The 20,658-nt window shown below is 40.6% G+C and overlaps 1 protein-coding gene across 1 annotated transcript in view; it reads right to left on the bottom strand.

The window, feature by feature from the left end:
* The window catches only part of LOC148189804 (uncharacterized), a 111,522-nt gene that overhangs the window by 85,552 nt on the left and 5,312 nt on the right, over positions 1-20,658 (bottom strand). Inside the window, exons 2-4 of the mRNA XM_088077126.1 lie at positions 13,917-14,042; positions 12,575-12,698; positions 11,108-11,238 (exon numbers count right to left, since the gene is read on the bottom strand). The gene's annotated coding sequence lies outside the window, so the exon portion shown is untranslated. The remainder of the gene's footprint in view (positions 1-11,107; positions 11,239-12,574; positions 12,699-13,916; positions 14,043-20,658) is intronic.

The following is a 20,658-nucleotide window of genomic DNA, read 5'->3' as shown; positions in this document are numbered from 1 at the left end:
AATCATGAAATGACACACACACACTGTTAAACCCACAGTACAAAGGGCTGCAGCTGCTGCCAAGAAGCACATATGAATCCTGAGAGGGAGTGTGTGCCTGAGGTTTGGGTATGGTGGCACGACATGTGTATATATGAGTGGTTGGTGTGTAACTGGAAGCAGTGGTGGTACTGGAATTGTGACTGTGCATAGAGAAGACTCAATGTACAGAGAATTGTTTGGGGTTGCAGAGAGTTACACACATATTCACACTGACCATCCCCTTTTCTGCACACTCCTTTCCCTCCTTTACTTCAATAGAGTTGTAAAGTAGGAAGACATATTTCATGTCCATTAAAGGGACCGTGCTCACCAAAATAAAAATAAAAACATATAATCCTTACCTGAAATGGCATTTGTCAGTCTAGATTGTTTTGGTGTGAGTTGCTGAGTGTTGGAGGTATCAGCCGTAGAGATTTCTGCCTTCTCTCCAATATAATGGAACTAGATGGCACTCAACCGGTGGAGTTCAAAGCACTACAAAAATACATTTGAAAAACTCAACAGCAATGTCTCTTTTCAGAAATTATGACCTGGTTACTCAAGATAATCCAAGAACTTTATTGTGAGCAGCTTCATGTTAGAACTATTTTTTTCGACAGAACTACACCTATTGACCGTATAAGCGCATAGAAGGTGGTGGCTCTTTGCATGCCGACTCATTATACTTAGTTTGGAAAAAAACTCACCCCCTTCACAAGCGATGGATGGAGAACATAATGATGCATCTCAATATTGACCAACTTATATGATCCATTGGGGGGTGCAACTGATTGTTTCATTTTATTTTATTGTCTTGTTTGTTTTCTGTTTTCTTTTTTGTTTGTTTTTTCAATATTCATATATCCTCTTGCTGAGCTATGTTTCGCTTTGCACTTTTTTATGTGTTGGTATGTTTTCCATATTCAAAACCCAATAAAAATATGTTATTACAAGCACACAAAAACAAGTGTCCATCTATGAAGAAAAGGTTGGTGCTCGTGACAGCGTGAGATGTAAACATTAATGCTGCTCTCCTCAGCTGATCTGTAATGTTAGTTAGCTGAGTGGTGCTACGTGTGCTAGCACTAGCTGTACACTTCCTTCTAGGCAGTGATGCAGTTGGAGGATGTAGCTCGGTAGAGAGAAAATAGTTCCTACAGGAAACTGCTCACAGTGAGGTCTGTGGATTACCTTGTTTAACCGGTTCATGATTTCAGGAAAGAGGCATTGCTGTTGAGTTTTGTAAATGTATTCAAGTCAAGTGCTCTCTAGTCACGTTTTATTGGAGAGAATATATCTCCAACACTCTGCTACTCATACCAAAATAATCTACACTGATAAATAGTAAGGTAAGAGATAAAATATGTGTTTTGATTTTGGGATGAATTGTCCCTTTTAGAAAAAAAGTCAATGATGAATCCCAAGAAACTGTGTGCTAATAAACACACGTTTTAATCAATTCTCGTTAAGATTCTCAATTTTGCAACCATAAGATAGAACACTAAACTGACAGAGAAAAAACAGTATTTTTCAGAAATTAAATACTTAAAAAGATGGCCATATCATCAACATGACACAGTAGTGAATTATCACTTAGTCACTTTTTGTGCTGAGGAACATTTAGAATTTCATGAAGAGGAAAGTTTAAAATGGGAAATTACACTGGGGGAGAAATACTAACACAAACACCAACGAAGAGTTTATACTTTCAAATCCTCAATGTGTTTTTAAACATGTGCTATCCAATCACACTTGATCTTGTTGCCACTCAGTCACAGCCACCCACCCACCACGCTCTCTGTTAACTAGACTCTCCAGTGTGAAAGGCCAGGATTAACCTTGGATTTGAAGCGGGCCGCAAGCCCATACACTCACCAATCCCTCTGTCGGACCCACCCTCATGAGCTCATCACTTTCTGATGAATAGCCATGGACACAGGTGGGCACACACACGTAGATAGACAAGAACACACACAAAAAATAGGCACTTATGTATGCCTTTACACACCCAGACACATACACACACTCACAACCTCAGCATATTAGCTCTCTTTCTCTCTTTTTGTGTGAGAGTGTCTTGAGTCAGATTTGATGGTATTGTTACTCTGTCAAAGGCAGCTCTTATACAGAGGAGGCAATGTCAAACTCAAAGTAGTGCTGACAGGAAGCATGTCCGAACCTCACACACACACACACACACACACACACACACGCATAGAGCCAGGCTGGATATGAAAGCATTTTAGCTGTAGCGTCTTTATTAGAGCCATTCCTCAGAGCAGAGAGCCGGATCTGTCAAAAGGCCTTTTGGGAGGAAAAGGCTTAGCAAGTTGCCACTGCAAACTACACAAGTATAAAGCTGAGTTCACACATACAGATACAAATTGGTTGGCAGATTCAAGAAGCTGTAGTTCTGTGGTTATGTGACACTGAGTGTGCTGCGACTGGGCAGTTGTTTTCTAATGTAAAATACTGCCTGTCATCAGGGTCATCTCAGTTTAGGATTAGAGGAGGGTTTCACAGAAATCTTTTGTTACAAACTGGTGCATGAAGTTTGACAGACATAGCTGTTTACCGGGCAGGGGAAGTCTATCAAAATATAGCATAGCATTCTTTTCACAAAAAAGAAAAGAAGAAAGGAAGGTGGTGCGAAGGAGGTGTATTATATATATATATATATATATATATATATATATATATATATATATATATATATATATATATATATATATATTTGTTTGTTTTATTTGTATCATTTTGTATCTGCTTTTTTATCTTTGTTTTCTCAACCTGAGACAAAAGCTAGTTCTTTTTTTTTTACTTATAAAGACATCAATTAAAAAAAAAACAAGTTACTCTTCTGTGACAGTAAACTGAATATCTTTGTGTTGCAGACAAAACAAGACATTCAAGGATATTAAATTAGGCTTTGGGAAACACTGATAAAGATATTCCTCCATTTCTGACATTTTGCAGACCAAACAACAAACTAATTAATTGAGAAAGTATTTAGAAGATTAATCCACTATGAAAAGAAATCATTAGTTGCAGTCCTACTGTTATTTTACAGTTTGACATTGCAGTTTGTGAATGAAAAAAAAAATCATAACATGTTACATTATCCTAAATCACAGACACATACGCTGAACATCTGTAAGCTGATACTTTCTGTTCATCCCTGTTCCTCTCTCTCACACACATGCATGCACACATGCATGCACACACACGCACGGTGTCTTGTAGTGTGATCTGCTGAGGAGATAGTGCTTATTAGTGTCCTATAAATCTTTTCTACCTCCCAGTGGGGCCCTAAGCTGTAATTTACAGCAACACGTGCTGCTGTTGTTCAGGCCTCGGCCAGTGTGAGATCTTGATGGCTAATGGTTGCTGATGGCCAATTTTAATTTCATGCCAAAGATGATAAGATCATTATGGGACACTAAAAACTCTGTGAAATCTGGTAGTTGGCACAATTATTATATTGAAAATGTTAAAGTAGAATCCAATTACTGCTGTACTAAAATGCAGGATTTCATCACATCGAGCGTGAATAAAAAGGTTTTTAAAAAAGATAATATTGGCCTCATACATACAACATATCAGTCTATCTGTGGTGCTGTTTCCCAAGGGCAGAAATGCACAGTACATTATAACAGCAAAATCACTACAATCAACACATACCACCACCTCCCTGAGAGGATGCAGGGAGGGGAAAAGAGAAAAAAAAAGGAGGGGTAAGGGAGAAAGGAGTAACAAGAGAAGGAAATAGAAGGTGAAAAGGGAGGAGAAGAGGAGGGTGGAAAGGAGATAAATCTTGTGAAGGTTGAAACGTGACATTTATGTGGACTTGTATTGGTCATAACTCTAATAATGGCTCCCGACTATTTGTAAAATGACGTTTGGAGGGAACCGCTGCAGCGCATGAGTGACAGCAAAGCGGCGCACAATGCCTAGGACTAAGCTTGTAATCTGGGGTATCAGATTCAACGTGCTGGTAAAACGGCATGCTGGGAGTGAAAGGAGCCTTTGTGGAGACTGCGGCTTACGGGCTCATTTGCATGCAGTGATAAACGTTGTTTACACTGGACATACAGCTCTGTGAAGTGGTAGGTAAACGCAGCAGGAATGATAGATTTACTGCCTCACATGGGAGCCAGACGGTTATGTAGTAGGCACACACAGACACACAGCTGCACACATACACACACACACAGAGCAATTCATGCAACAGGTATGCAAACATAAGCTACACAGAAACAGATTGGCAAACACACACACTCAAACGGATCATTTCATGTAACAGGGATGTAACATACATACACACACAGGTATACACACACACGAAACAGTATCCATCCTTCTGGTGATAAATGCCCACTTCTTTCCATTATGGCTGACGTTCATATTTCCAGCCAATCTGTCAACATTACGCTCAAACAATGTTTATTTTCTCCATGTAGATTTGATATACATAGATATAAGCTTGAGCTCTTGTGGGAGAAGGAGGCGGAGGGGAGGCGCAGGGCTACGCAGGTCCACTGCCTCTTTCCAGGTTGAGGAATCCCCTCTCTAAGCAGACAGGGCAGGCTGCAGGGAGGGGACCAGGGGCCACGCGCGGTCTCAGACCCATTTAAGGAGCCGAGGGTGATTTGTCATCCTCTGGAGGCGACGGACAGGAGGGTGGCGGTGTGGCGTTGGAGAGAGATGGAGGTGGGGGTGGCGGACAGGGCCAGCGATTTAAGGCAGTAAACGGGTTTCGGGTCACTGGCATCGCACAGTGGGCCAGTCACTCAGCTCCACAACTGGACAAGGTAGAGGGAGCAGGATGGAGTCAGGCAGTGTAGAGTGTGGAGATGGGGAGGAGGGGGAAGATGGTCACCCTCCTTCACCCACCCACACCCCTGCAGAGCCTCTAGGTCAGTGGAAATGGTAGCTTACCCGTCTTTGAAATAACCTTCCTTCAGTTCAAAGCCGGGCTGTGCGCCACCTGACATGTTTTTTAGATGACACTGGAGAAGGTGCGCGGGAGCTGTCTGCCTCCCTGTCATTGCCTCCGTGCTGTGAAATGAACGCAACAGCCACCTAACCCCACAGCATCAACCCACCACAAGCCGTGCGACCCCCTCATGTTAAGGGCATCCCTCCATTGGTGGGAGAAATAATATAGTGTTTCCCACAGAGACTCATCACAGCGTAACGGTGCGGGGTTCAGACATTTTTCTCATGTACTGCCAGCCAGCTACTGCAGTGAAAGGCCAATAAATCAGCAGAAGGTAAACACACGGACTGTGACTGAGTGAAAAAGAACAACAAATGACAGCAGAGCTCACCCTCTGTAAAGTGCTTGTGGGGTTGCACTGGAAGGTCAAAGTTCAATAGATAATGCAGGCCATTACTGCCTAATGTGCTCTCTGCAAGCGCTGTCTGTATTCGGCCAAAGATACTTCATCTGACAAGAAAATCCACTCTTTTACACCAGTCTCTCTGGTTGCATGTTGGATCGCATCAATTTCAGGATTAAAAATCTCCCAGGACCTCCAGCAGGGGCGTAAATATAGACAGTGCATGTAGTGTAGTTGCACTGGGGCTCACGGAGTGCACTCTGCAACAGTGTGTTGGGCAGAGAACAGGTCCACAAAAATCACCTGTGTTCAAAGAGCCCACAATAAATTATTATACACTCAAAAAGGCAAACCCATCTCTGCCATCATTTTATTTTTCATAAAATAGTCAGTAGCAATCCATAACAAAATTACTGTATACACTCATTCTGACTTTAAAGACTTTAAATAAACCATTTTTAAAATGAAAAACTATTCAATCAAATTAATAATTTATCGTTTTCTTATGTATTTTTGCAATGATGATTGCCAGGTAATACATATGCTGAGGTTGTCCAATGCCAAGTCTATATTTGATCATGTGACGAGAGACCATGATATAGGGCAGCAGTTCTGTGCACCAGGGCCCATTACAATAGCTAGCAACGGGGCCCGTCGTAACTAGTTTACGCCACTAACATTCAGTTTTTAAGGTGAGAAAAATAATGCATGCAAGTGTAAACACTAAGCTACACCTTTCATTCATTTATACAAATATGAGAAATATTTTATCAATGTGTCTTTTCTAATGCTGCTCATTTTAACATAACTGAACATTAACAAGTCATAAGGTTTGTGTTTGTGCTTCCTCAGATGACAAAAGCTGATAAAAGACATCAACTGAATCAAGTTTTAGTTATCTCTATTTCATGCTTAAATGTTAAAAACTACACCTAATTAGATTTTAGCAAGTTGATTTCATACTAAATTTCAATTTTGATAACAGAGACCATCTTGCACTGGAATCACACCAGCCAAGACACAGATTTGCTTGGATCACACGCACCTCTAAACTTGGCAGTCAGTGTTGTCTATTAACATGCTCATATTTTTGCAACTTATGAACATGAACGTAAGCATTGCTCCCTCTCATGACAATTAACACTGCCAATTACCAGTACTGCTGAGGCCAGTTCATGTGGATATTTAAAGGATTTTTATCAACAAATCACTAAGGTACAGATACTAGCGGAAAAACTCTGTGCCCAGCGGGTCTGAAAAACAAGTCTAAACATCAGCCACAATGGCAACAAATTTGAAAAATCTGACCAGTCCTGGGAAACATTTGTGTGGTAATGACGATCACTAGAGTTTATTTTTATTTCATTTTTTAAAAAGACATAAACAGAAACTAATTCATATTTTGAGACTGTGATCTTTCTTCAACATTCAAATTGTAGCATGTGAACATGAACTGGTTTAATAGAATTTGTGTGAACTGAGCTTAGAGCCAGCTCTTGTGAAGTGTGAACGTGCACAATACTGTCGGCCTGCATTGTGATCTCACCTACACACCTGTAAAGTTTGGTGACTGCATCTTGCACAGTTGTGACGCTAATGTGTTGACAAAATCTGTCAACAAACACACAGACATGTAAACACCTGGCAAAGTTCCCAAAACCACTTCTGTGGTAGTTCCAACTACAATAGGTGTCTCTAGGACCATAATTTGCCATGACACACACGCCGTGATTATAAATGCTGGCTTGTAGAAGAGTTAGCTGGAAAGCAACTGAGCTCTAATGACATTTTTAGACACACATGTGCAGATACACACACACACATAGAGGCACAGATGCACGCACAAGCACACTTGACTTGACTTGATTTAGCCGGATTTTGACAGAGGCCTGATTGGTGTCTCTGTCTCTGGGTGGGCTTTTTTAAAGTGTCCCTGAGGTCTCGTTCCAGGTAGAGAGTCAGACAGGGGCCTGGAATCCCCCTCCGACTCCCCTCTCCCGCACACCCGCTCCTACTGTGGCTCCCAGTGAGCAGACCCTGCCCCCACGCCCTCCAAACACACACACACATACACACTCACACTTGCTCAACCCAGATTCCTCTTCCTCCACACAGCATCCATGCTTTCTCACACTGGCTCAGGCCGTCTGGGTCTTCGGGTTGCGTGGATTTCTCACCCCCCACCCGCCTCGTCCCCAACGAGCTGCCGCACATTCCTAGCAGCACCCGGGCTTATTATTGGAGAGAATTTATAGGGCCATTTATTTAACTGGATCTGAATGACATCGGTTCTGGATGAGTGGAGCTAGGGCAAACTGCCGGGCCATGTGGTCCAGGGAAAACAGAGCAGGGGATAAATCAACTGCCTGGGGGAGAGCGAGAGAGGTGGTGGGTGGGAGACAGATAGAGACACAGGGATACAGAGTCAGAGTGAGAAGGAAAGTCAGAGGCACGTGAGAAAAGAAAGTGCAATAAGAGGAGTAAATGATCAGTAATGGTGTTTTGCCATGCTGACCTTCTAAACTGCACTTCGACCATGAGAATGGACCAATTAACCAGTTTAGGGACCCCAAATAAAACTATGCTGTTGGGCCGCTATTGACTTCTCCACAAACATTCATTGAGGAATATGCATCTTGTGAAAACTATATAAACTTAACCCTTTCACACCTGGAGTGAGATTAGTTTTCCTGTGCTGCTTTCAGACACCTTTTACTAGCAAGTAAACCTGAGAAAACCGGTTTGATTTTTCTTTTTAAGAAAGACATGGGAAGAAAACAAAATAAGCAAACTTGCAAAAAAAATGTCCAGCAAGCTGAGAAAAAATAAGTATATTTTTGTAATTTTAATTCATATTACAGAAAAATAGAAAATATATATACATACATTTTTTTCGCACTTTCTTAAGGTCATTTATTTATTTGATTTTTACTTTTCTTTTTCATTTGGCTTATTTTAAGATAATTGTCTTATTACTTTTAACTAATTTCTTGATATTTTTTGGCCAAAAAGTTGCCTGTCACCCTCTTTCAATGTTTGTCAAATAAATTAAGCTATTTGCTTAGGTATCAAAAAGTTAAAAAAAAAAATATTGTCTTAATATGAAATGTAACCATAAACTCGGGGGCACACGGGTGTCAGGAACATTCATGCTGTGGTAATAAAGACTATTCCTTTCAAACAGTGTCAGTTAGAAAGTAAGAAAGCAATCAGGGAAAATGAATTATATATATTAGGTCCATGTCTGGTCATTACACTATCTTAGTTGCAACCAGAAGCTGGGAGTGAACATTGAGTTATGTCTGAACATAAAAAGCGGAAGCACATTACAGGGGGATCTCACATACCTATTAGCATGTATACCTATGTATGCGCATGTATGTGTGGCTCACTTGTGGCTCACAAGTGTCTCTGCGATAATCACAGAGTTGACAGGGATCACACATAGAAGACACCATGAAAGTCTGGGTCATTTATGGGAAGTTCGTTAAAACATTAATAGCTTGACAAGATAAACTGGCAGTGAAAACTGAGGCAAAGATGCATCTGCTTGAGTTGGAAATGTTTCGACTAGATGTGCATTCACTAAAGAGCTGAAAGTTGCAGCTGCAGTTGATAAATGATTTTAACCACAAAGATTGCAGGAGCAACATGGAGGGGATGTGAGGAAACACCATAAACAGGTAACGTTCCTGATAATGTAAATGAGAGTTTATGGAGTGCCATTTCTTAGCAGCAACAACAAACATCTGTGGGGTACTGGGTAGCTCAGTTGGTAGAGCACGTGCGCCATATTTAGAGGGTATGCCTCCTCCTTGCAGCAGCCCCGGATTTGAGTATGACTGGTTGCCCTCTGCTGCCATCCACTCTCTCTCATCCCCATTTCCTGTCATCTTTCTATCTGTCCTATCAAATAAAGGCCATAAAAAAAACAACAAACGACCTAAAAAAATCTGCACTGTAAAGTGAAAAATTAACTATGCTTTGCATTTAATTTCAACATGTTTATAGTGCATTTTGTCACCTAAATGCCCTATGTATCTGTATATTCTTTATCTTTTGCATGTTATACTGTACACTGTCTCACATGTATTGGCAGCTGTTTATTATCTTTTTCTATTTTATCTATTCAAAGAAACCAGAGAAATGTAAAACAAAATTCAATCACTGTAGTTTCAAGGTAGCCTCTCATGATTTAGTCTACTGTTTGTTAGCAGGTAGCATGATCCTTATTCAGATACAGAGGGAATTATCAGCGAGAACACATGTATTGAGTTATTGGTTAACCTTAAACACAAAAAGATTAAAAAGCCCCTTTTAAACCCCTTTCCAGTGCATCATTCTCGCCTTTTAGAGGCTGTGTAAAAGGGGCTAAAGACAGAGTTGAACTTCGGCCACTAACCTAGAATAACTGCCCATGCCGTGATTGTCAAAATGTAGCACACCATTTTATCGTTTGCCAGCTGTCAATAAACTATTTGAAAAGAAAGAACAGCATTAACCACTTGTTAATGGATGAATAGCAAATTCTTAGAAAAAAATCTGAATACATGTGGACAGGGAACATTTTTTTGGTGTGTGTAGGATTTGATTCGATGTGGGTATAAAGAAGCAAATATAAGCCGAAGTCTCATATTCTCAAATGCGAGGGATGATTAAAGTGCATATCAAACACATTAAAAGATCCAAACAGCATGCTGGCAGTTTCATCCACAGATGCATTAGGAGTTTCATTGCATGCCAACATGCGATCTGTCCCCTCATTATACGTGAAAACAAATGCGATCTGGTGCTACCAAGTAATGTATTCCCCTGTCACCCATGTGATATTTTTCCACATTTAAATTGGAATGAATGATATGGAAAGGCCTTCAGAGGTAACCCGAGCCCTGTTTACTCAGCCAGCCCTAATGCAAACAATCCTACACACACACACACACACACACTGCACTAAGTGACTGACACCACCGGCTGTCACAAGCCACTGGGGGGGGTGATAGGGGGTGGAAGTAGTAGGTGGGGGGGTAGATAATCCTTGTCCACAGTAATGACCTGCCTTCAAAGCAAATTCTCCTCCACCCACACACACACACACACACACACACACACACACACACACACACACACTTCTACAGATGCAGAAAAACCTCATCCTGGATCCATAACACACAGACGCCTGTCAAATACTTTAAAATCCTAAAAAGTTGGCCATCACCCACAATGCAGCTGATCACATTTGGACAAAACTTGTGAAAAAGATGTGCTCCATTTCAAATGTTTCAATACTACACCAAGTGGCCTAAAGGGGGTGCTGCCATATTTGTTTTAGTCACTCACTGTAACTTGTGTGCCACTGATTGTGTATTCACAAAATGTGATGGAGTGATGCCTCCCATTACTCACTGGTCAAGGGGGTATTACAAAGTTTGTTTTCTTGTTTTGGATATGTTGACATTTCAACAGATCATCAGTCATCTTCTGCTTTTACACACACACACACACACACACACACAGACAAAAAAAAACAAATCAGAAAGCAGTAGTCCAACACAAAATGTTTAAATACAACTGCTTTCACAATGTCTTATGAAAAAAATATTTTTTTCTTCTGCGCACAAGCAAATACACACATTTATAACTCACGCCTGCATTCTGCATTCACACACACAGTATAGCTCGCGGTTCGTGGCAGGGCAGTGTGTTTGGGGCAGTAAGTGGGAAGAGGTGGAGTGTGGCGTTCTCACCATTGAAAGCAGCAGTGGCAGAGATCCCAGCGGACTGACTCCTGTTTACTCCTCTGTTTGGTCAAGCAGACGGCTCTTAGTCACAGTATTAAGCCGATTTTCTGTTTCCTGCCTCTGCACAACCAGAATACCTTAAATTGGAAAACAATGTGAATTGCTTTTTGGGTGACTGACTCAAATGTAATTTAAAAAAAAAAACACATTACTGTTCTACTACTGTTCTACTGTACCTTTCTAATATTTGTGTTCTGCAGTGCCTCCTTAGATATTTCCTTGGTTAACATCACAACTACAGCACGCCTTTGACTTCACTGTGGAAATGCAGCTTACCGCACTGACAGCAGTAATTTGCTAAAGAAGTACTAAATTAAAGGTATCTTTCCTCCCCCAGTGAGATGTGAGATGCATAAAATTAAATCATTTAAGAATCTGAATGTACCTGAATTTTTAAACAATTTCTAATAGGGCCTCTGCATTATACTAGGTTACAATGAAGCTTTTACAACTATCCATTTGTAGGTTTGGAAGTTAGATAAGATTAATGGTAGTAATTAATGACTTCTATGGGCTAATAGGGTTGCTTCAGTCACATTATGGTTCAGGATAATAAAACAATTTGAATACATAATACACAAAGAATTTAAACTTAATTGCTGCCCTGTGAAAACCATGTATCTCAACAAGTTTTTATGAGCTACTCTGTTTTCAGCTATGTGACAATGCGTTTTGCATCAGTTTAGCTTAGTAAGTAGATTTTCTCACCCATACACTGTAAAGTCTGACGTGTTGAATTTACTTAAAATAATCTTGGAAACTGATTGCCTTGAGAAAGGAAAGTAAATATAACTATATATTTTAATTTCTGTTTATTTACATGTAAGTTTTAAGTTTACTTAAAATTTAGCTGTATTTACTTAATTTTGTGAAGTTGTTGCAATTAAAAAATGACAAGTGCACAAGTGTTAGCAGCTTCAATAAACCAAGTTAGTCTGACCTACCTTGATCACAATAAAGAGGATTTTGCCAATAATGAAGTTAGGAGATCTGCAAGATCTGTTTTATCTGTAATATGTTTATGAATAAAGAAACATGACTTGCAACCGAATACAAATATATACTTGGTTTACTGAAGTTGGTAAAACTTAGAAACTTGGAAAGATTAATTCATTTAAACTTGTCATTTTTAAGTTGCAACTACTTCACAAAATAAAGTAAATATAACTATGTTTTAAGTGATCTTAACAATTAAATATAAAGTTAACATAAATTAAGATTAATAGTTGTATTTATTTACATTTTCAAGGCAGTCAACCTTCCTAGATTTAAGTTAAAAAAAATCAGCTTGTGCGATTTTACAGTGTAAAGGAACACTTTATACTTACATTTGTATTGTATTACAAGATTCTTTGATTCATGGTTTTCACTTAGCTGAAAATATATGCAGCAAAAATATACCAGTGAACATACATTTTGGCACCAGCAGGCCAAGCAGCTCCAGGCCTAGGACAGTCACTTCAGACATTCACTTCAGCCTCCAGATGCCTGACCAAGGTCCTTTGACCAGGTGAGTCCAGCTGAAAGCATTCCTTCACTGGGGGGTAGAGGTAGAGAGGGGAACAGATGGAGGAAGATGAGTCATAGTGCGGTGTTAGAAGGAGGACCCACCACCCACGAAGCTGCCACGCTCTCTGCCCCTCTGAAGGTCCCGTACCTGCTAATTTGCATCAGTAAACAAGCAGCCGACATCTTCAAAGTGTCGACGCCAATGAGGCCTGACACAGGAATGGACCTGTGTTTAAGCATGTGTGCAGGTATATGTGTGTATGTGTATTTATCAACCTGTGCGTGTATCAAGTTTAACATCGTGGGTATATATTTCTAAAAATTTGAGAATATATGACCAGTACAACAAACAACAACTCATTTAAATTTATATTGGACAGTTATAGACTCACATGATGGCCTGCTCATTTTTTTTAAATACTTGTAGTTTTTTGTATAAATTGTGGTATGAAGTAAAAACACTGGAATTGACAGAATCCATATCGGCTTTCAAAACACAAACCAGTAAAACACCAGTGTGAGTATAACTTTATGCTGAAAACTGCATCAATGTGAATGTGTGTATACATGTTTCTTTAGATGGGCCGCCACCCACAGAGACATGTCAGGTAAATATTTGGATGGTGGGGGGGTGAAGGGTCCAGTGTCCAGAGAGGACACATGCCATCTGAGGCTATCCATCCACTCCACGCAGGCATCTGATCTGGACAGAGACACCTGATCCTGCATTAGGCCGCCTCTGAAGCTATGCAATATCACAGCTCACCATAAACATCAACTTGAACCAAAGGGCCTCTAGCCAAATAACTCTGTGTGTGTATTTAAGCGAGTATTTTCACTTGCATGTGTGTATTCCTGCGTGTGGGTCATGTTAGCTAAAAATACGAGAAACTTGAAAGAAGCTGCGTAATTGTTTTCAGCTCTAGTAATTCCTGTGTGGATGTGTATGTATGCAGGTGTGTGTGTGTGTGTGTTTTGGAGGAGCTGTTGTCATATGTCACATGGAGAGATGGGTGATGACAGAGGCTTTTCTAGGTGTGTTTTCAACAACATAAGCGCAGGCTGAGGACACAGTGAGGGAAATGCATCATATATCTGCCTGCTAATTCATTGCAGCAGACTAGACTCTAAAGATTACAAGCGATGATTCACCTCCAGTTAATTGGCTGCTTTTATCCAGGTACATAACAGCAGAGTGATTGTATTTTTAAATGTCAGTGCCTCTCAAGAGGAGTCAAAGTCCTACCTCTCGCTGTGCCGGTGGAGCTGCGCAGGTTATGTCTTGGTACCCGAATGCCCACCTCTCCCCCTGCGATGCCAGGTGCTCTTACAGCAGCAAACCACACAGGGGAGCTACTGCTTTTTCCAAGGCCTGTAGCAGAGAGACACACACAGATGCACACACTCTCACTCATACGGTCTCTCCAGCCAAACTACTCTTTTCAGTCAACCTGCTGCACAGGGTTCAGCATGGATCAGCGGTCAAGCTTGAAGTGAGAAAGGCAGTGATTTCTCCTTGCAGTCAGCAGAAAAAATAACCCTTTATAATTAATTTGCAAACATCGCATCTGTTGCTTTTTTTATTTTGTCCCAATTAATAAGTTAACTTGACGTGACAAAATAGATGGCTTTAAAAAACATCAGCTGATCACTTTTTATCTGGGGTCCACATTTAAATGTGAAGATTAGCTGTGCTCTTGGGCACAGATAATGGGGATCAAACAAATTAAGAAATAAATAAGATCACTGATTTACTCTGACTGTTAGTGAAATATTAATAATTAGTGAAAATGATCTTGAGTTTTTACAGTACAGTATATTCAGCATGCAAAAGCTGGCTAAATATATAACATGAAACTCCTGGTATAGCTAGATTTTTGCCTAACCAATACTGATTTTGGTTGTATATTTACAGTATTTAAAGGTCTGATATCACGTAGCTTTCACAACAGCAAAGATTTTAAGGTTCAGCAGGACTAAAAGTTTGTATAGTATATAATGCAAAAAGTAAACTCTTTTTTTTGTTATTTTATATATTTTTCTGCTTATGTACACAGCAATTTAATACAAGTTTAAAATCAAGATGATTTTATGGACAGCTCAGCAAAAACGGTTAATTTAAAAAAAAAAAATCTTTACAAAGGAAAAAAAAAAACAAAACACATAGTGAACAATATTGATGCCCAACCCTCTTCCTATTACGCATACATAAACACACCTCGGTATCTAGGACAATGATGTCAGATACGGTAAAAGACATATGGCAAGTGAGGACATGTTCTAATAAATATCATTACATTCAAGCTGGCTAAAAATATGCCAGCCTGTGAGACGTACTGTGTGACTGCAGTCAAGATAAATGAGCTGAGAAATCAGACCCAAACACAAGAGGTATTTTTTTCCACTTCCAGTTCACTCCAATGTTTAGGCCCTCTCAGTGTACGCCACATGGGAGGTTGCTCCAACACGCATGACGAGAAAGATTTCTGCCTGTCTGTGCTGCTTGGTTCATCTGTCAGAGGGTCCACCCATATTTTACAGAGCGGGAGAGGACGATAGGGGCTGTGGAATACCTGTATGAAAGCATGGGCGAGGTGGAGTAACATCAATGTAAATAAAGGTGTTAAAAACCGTGGCAGACACAACTCAGGTGACCGAGACCATCCAAAGTGTACTTGGATGTGAAATCAGAAGTCTCTCTGGTTAGGAATTACTGGAAGTTATGTCGTCAGGATTTTGGATTATAAAATATGTTGGTAATCAGCTTTTTTGCTTATTGTAATTTCTTTGGTTTTATAGTTAGTTTTTTTAATTGTTAAAACTTTTCTCTTTATTTAAAAAAAGAGATTCAGATTTTTCTTCAGTGCCAGCTGCAAAAAGAAGTATTTTTTTATTTTCAAATTATTAAAAAATATAGTGTTTAGTGCATTTGCTTTAATGTAGTAGGCTTACTTTACACATGTTTTACATTTTTTAACTAATTTATTATTCCAGTTTTCATGTGTCCTCAATTATCTGTTAATAAATTAAATTACTGGTATTATTGACAATGTGTGATAATTTAATTTTCTTAAAACCAAAAAAAGAATTATTTTACATATTAGGATATAGCTTTTGTTTATTAATGCAACCTATTTTTTATCATTTTTTATATTTAGATGTTTTATAAGAATACATAATAAACAATTTGGAAAGTTTTTTTGTTTTTTTATTCTGATCAAAATATATCTGGAGCTGAAACAAACATTTGATTACCTTTTCAATTTTAATAAACCCCACAAATGAAATGTATGAAAGCAAATGACAGAGCTAAAAAAGTAAAGTTAAATGTTACATTAAGCTCTAAAAAAAATGTTATTTTTACTTATCAAATCTTTATGTGATGAACTTTTCAAGAACTGCCAGATTTTTTTAAATAAGGAATGTTAGAAACATTTTCTGTGATTTCTTCTAATTTGATTTTATGAATAATACTAATAACAGTATGATTAAATAATATTCTAATTTCCAACGATGAAAAATAGTACTTCATGCAAACAGAAAAGCTTGTCAATATTTCCTAAAGTAAATTCTTTGACTGCTTCAGTACAATGGGCGAGGGAACTTTTTCATTAAAGGGCAATGTAATCTCTGGACCTTTTGTTTTCCTTCAGCTCTCAAATGTTCCTCGCCACCTCCAGAGCTGGCTAATGGATGCAGATGGAGGAAGTGTTTGACATTATGGACACAGCAGTGCTTGTTTTAGAGGAGCTGGTCATGTGGTCTGCCCTAGCAGGCCACACAGTACCCCTTAATGTGACCCAGACCCCCCAGCCAACTCCAGGGGGTTTCAGGAACTGTCCGCTCTGGGCGAACTGAGTGTCAGTTTAGCCCCCCAGTGAACACAAGTCAACATGCCTTAATCCCCCCATCACCTAAAGTTACACTTTTGGGTCTGCAATTAGCCAACTGGCAAAATCTCCCCCACGCCCTTCTGAGCTTGCTCTTTCCCGACATGGAGCTCCGAGCTGGGGCCGCGGCCAGTGCACAGAGCCCTGTGCTGGGACCCAGAGGTGCCGCTTGTGCTGCCGGTTTCCATGGCACAGTGCCGGCCCGACCACATGGTCCCTCATCTTTCACTGTCACCGTGCTGGAGAGGAAGAGATCAAAACAAACATGTGGTGGCAGGGAGAGCCTGACATGATGAATCGCTGTAATCAGTATCAGGCAGCCCAGTGCTCGCTCTGATTGGTGGAGGCTGCTTTTGACAGATTCTCTGAGTGACTGAGTGACAAGACGCACAGAGCGAGGTCTGTGACCTGAAGCACAGCCTATGACCTGAGATACGGCTGATCCAAGCTAAACCACCACCAAGCAAAGTCATTACGCTTGGAGCTACGCTGAATGTAAACATTTTTTAAGGTGGGGAAATATTTCCAACATGGAAGCCGGGTGTTTGGTGGGCGCCGTGTCCATTATCGACTGGCCCGGAGCCATGCCAACAGGAATGATGGGGGTGTAAATTCCAGTGCTTGGTATCAGCTCTGTTCTGCACATTGTTTACCTCCTGTGTGACTTCCTGCTTCTTCATCTTGGAAGAGGAGCACAGGAAGGCCTGATAGTCCCCCTCAACTCAATCCTCTTGTACGCCCAAACAAAAAGCCACATTGTAGCTCATTTTCCTGTCTCCTCCGCTGCACATTTCCAGCCAGGGGTGTGGTAGTGGCATTCCTCAAGGTCATATCTCTGCACGCCTCTGATCCCCTAATTTCACTGTTTGGTGTTGGTGTGGGGGCTTCTCTAATGGACATGTTATCCACTTCCTGCTGTTGGTAAGAGGCCATCCTGATCCTGCTGTCATGGAATGAATTGCCGCGTTAAAAGCCCACTAAACACCTTCAGCGTTTCAAATTGGAGACACACTGGAGGACTCATCATCTTACCGACCCCTGAAGTCGCTCTACAGATGGGCCAAAGCTAGCAGGAAAGCAAAAATGAGGAGGAAGAGTGGAAGAAACAGGATCAGCCCCTGAAAGGTGCATTTACTGAGCGGGGTGGTTTGAAAGGAAATATTCACTCAGCTGAGTTTTTGGAAGAAAAGAAGCAGACTCCGGCCACCCCGCTGGCTTGCACATTACCTCCGCTAACACAGTTATTAATTTCAGCCAGAGAGGGAAAGTAGTTAATGGGATATGCACACATGCACTTAAACACACACACACTCATACACATGCACAGTGGGTCTGTCTGTAACGGCCTTTGACTAGAGGTCTGTGGTTCAAGTTCACGAAAGCAGAGGCTGCTGAGGAGCGAACAAGCCAGGGTTGCTGAGGAGGGACAGATGGAGCGAGCGCTGCAGGGACAGACGGATGGAAGAAGTTGGGGGGAGATTGAGGGGCATGAGGTGGTGAGGAGGAGGGGGTCTCAGCCTCGAGCCCCCTCTGCCAGAAACAACAAGCAGGCCTTCTCATATTCAAATAAATACCAAGCCAGTGGGGAGCACGGAGGGGCGGCAGATAAGGAGGAGGCAAGGGGCGAGAGCCAGACTGGAGGATGGCTTCTCTGCTACACTGAAGCCTCTTTAGGATCACGGGCCGGGCCGAGAAGAGCAAAGCAGGCAGTGACAGATTTATAATGAGCGTAGACCCTGCCCTTGCATTTAATACTGGGCTTAAGATGTATTAGAGAGACAAAGGCCGGGGATCCTGCTTGGAGAGAAGAAAGGCCTTAATTAATTTGGGGAGATCACCGAGGCCCCGAGCCCACATCATCGGTTCTTTGTGGCAGGAATGCCAGCTATTTACCGGCGCTCCAATAGGGCTGCGGGGAGAGGCGAGGTGATGACGACTGGGGCCGCCGCGCAACAGATAGGGAAAGGATACTTTTCAAAAGCTAAAAGCTTCCCAGTTTTAAAACAAAGACGGGAGGGAAAGAGAAGACGTGATTTTGAAAAGGGATCTGACTCCGAGCACCCCCCCTCCACCCTTCCTATGTCCCACACAGACATTCCAAACTGTTTTGCTCTCAGTTTCTCTCTGAGAAATACGACTTGATTAATGCTGATAACAACTCAGATATTTGGAATATTCAACGGTATCACAGCACCACTTATATTTTAAATACACACAACACATGCATACATTGCCGTTTTCCTGTCTTGATTAAACAAAGAAATGCACTCTTAGACATTATCTTTTACTACCACAGGTAAGACTGCATCTTACAGCAATCCACGGGCTGTTCAATGATAACTTAATGATAACAACAGTGTTTCTTCAGGTGTGATGGGGCTGAGGGGAGCAGAGTGTGGAGGCCGGCCTGCATCGGCCTGGCTGCACAGGGCCTGCTGAAGGGCACAGTTGGCAGCTGTCAGCCCCGTATTTGTTAACTCGGAGAAGACATGTGGAGAGAGGACCTTCCCTCCCAAAATAAACAAATAGCAATGGCACACATCTTCCCAGACAACTGCAAAGGGGGAGGGAGAAAGTGAAAATTGTGCTTTTTCTTTCTTTGTTTCTTTTTATTTCTGCATGGCGGCTTGGACAAATAGACCAGGTAGTGGAGTCATCAAACCTCAAAATCCATGGAGACGAAGACAAATATATTTTACGCGGAGGGCTATAATGTATGAACCGACTGAAAGAAACAAACAGTCATTTCGGGAGGAACATTTTTCAGAAATTTGTTGTAATTTTAAAATATGATATTCTATTATGGTGCAGCATGTTCTTTCTAAAATATTCTCCATGCTTCCTCTGAGATTTAAATGAATTATATTCAAAAGTGATGTCTACAGCATGTTTTTCCGTGTTTTAACAATGTGTGTGGGAATATATGTTGGAATTTGCCTCAGACAGACACCAGGGAATCATGATTTTCACCTTCGGTCAACCATTGTATTCACTTCCATTGTGTTTTTATGCATGTCCTTTTTATGATAACCTCCAAAATACAAAGAGAGCAGGGTTGAACAGGAAAACCACATTTATATGCCAACAAGGAAATGTGTTTGGGTTGTTTTTTTCTTTTCTGTTTCCCCCTCAGAAAAAGAAATTCTCCGTGATGTAAGATGCTGATGTGGTCATATATGAGCCAAATAAATCTCATTATTATACACAGAAAAATCACCACAGCTCCTGTAGATCTGACCTATTTGTAAAATTATATACAAATATTATGCATGCACACTATACTAGATTTAAAGTGATTTTATGGTAACTGAATATTTATTATTTTCATAATATTCCTTTGCTGTGATATTTGTATTAATGCTGAATCTACTGAAATTGACTATATAATTATTGTACTGAAGTCGCCTTTACACGTGACTGACTGTGGATGTGCAAACATGTGTAACACTGTGAGCACAGACTCTCGTCAGTATTTACGATGTACCCAGCTGCAAACGCGCGCGCACAAAAAAAAACCCTGTACTGTAATCATCTCTTTTCTATATCCGCCTGCATATTTACACATAAGCTCATACGCCATTAGGGCGATCATTTTCTAATTTATTCATGATGGCAACCAACCAACACCACGGAAAATATCCAACTAACCACTCAACGACAGATGATTGAAATTAAACTGCAAACAGGGAATAACAAATAGTGATGGACATCGGACAAATATTCATCACTGCGGTAAAATGTTTGGAAGTCTTCACCGAAAAAATCAATCTATTTGCGTTGATGTGAATATTTCATTTCGGGAAAGGAGTTGAACTTCTTTAAAAAAAAAAAAAAAAAAAAAAACCGAAAGAGTGAATGAAGGCATTCACAGATTTACCCAACTGACAAAATTAGATCACTGCTGGTTATTTAAGGCAGCGCTTTAAAGCACCAACATTCTTGCACCTGCACGAAAAGAAATAACAAAACTTTCTATTTAAAACAAACTTAAAATATTATCACAAGAGGGTTATAATTCAATTATAATTAAATTAAAGGTTAAGCTTATAGTGATATAACTGCAAAACGGTGCGTCCATAGCGATAATATGGAGAATAA

The sequence above is a fragment of the Plectropomus leopardus genome, chromosome 4 (genome assembly GCF_026936395.1).
Source record: "Plectropomus leopardus strain MGB_pleo_1.0 chromosome 4, ASM2693639v1, whole genome shotgun sequence".
Lineage (NCBI taxonomy): Eukaryota > Metazoa > Chordata > Actinopteri > Perciformes > Serranidae > Plectropomus > Plectropomus leopardus.
Note: the sequence above shows the minus strand (reverse complement) of the source record. Positions and strands in the feature narration are given on the sequence as shown.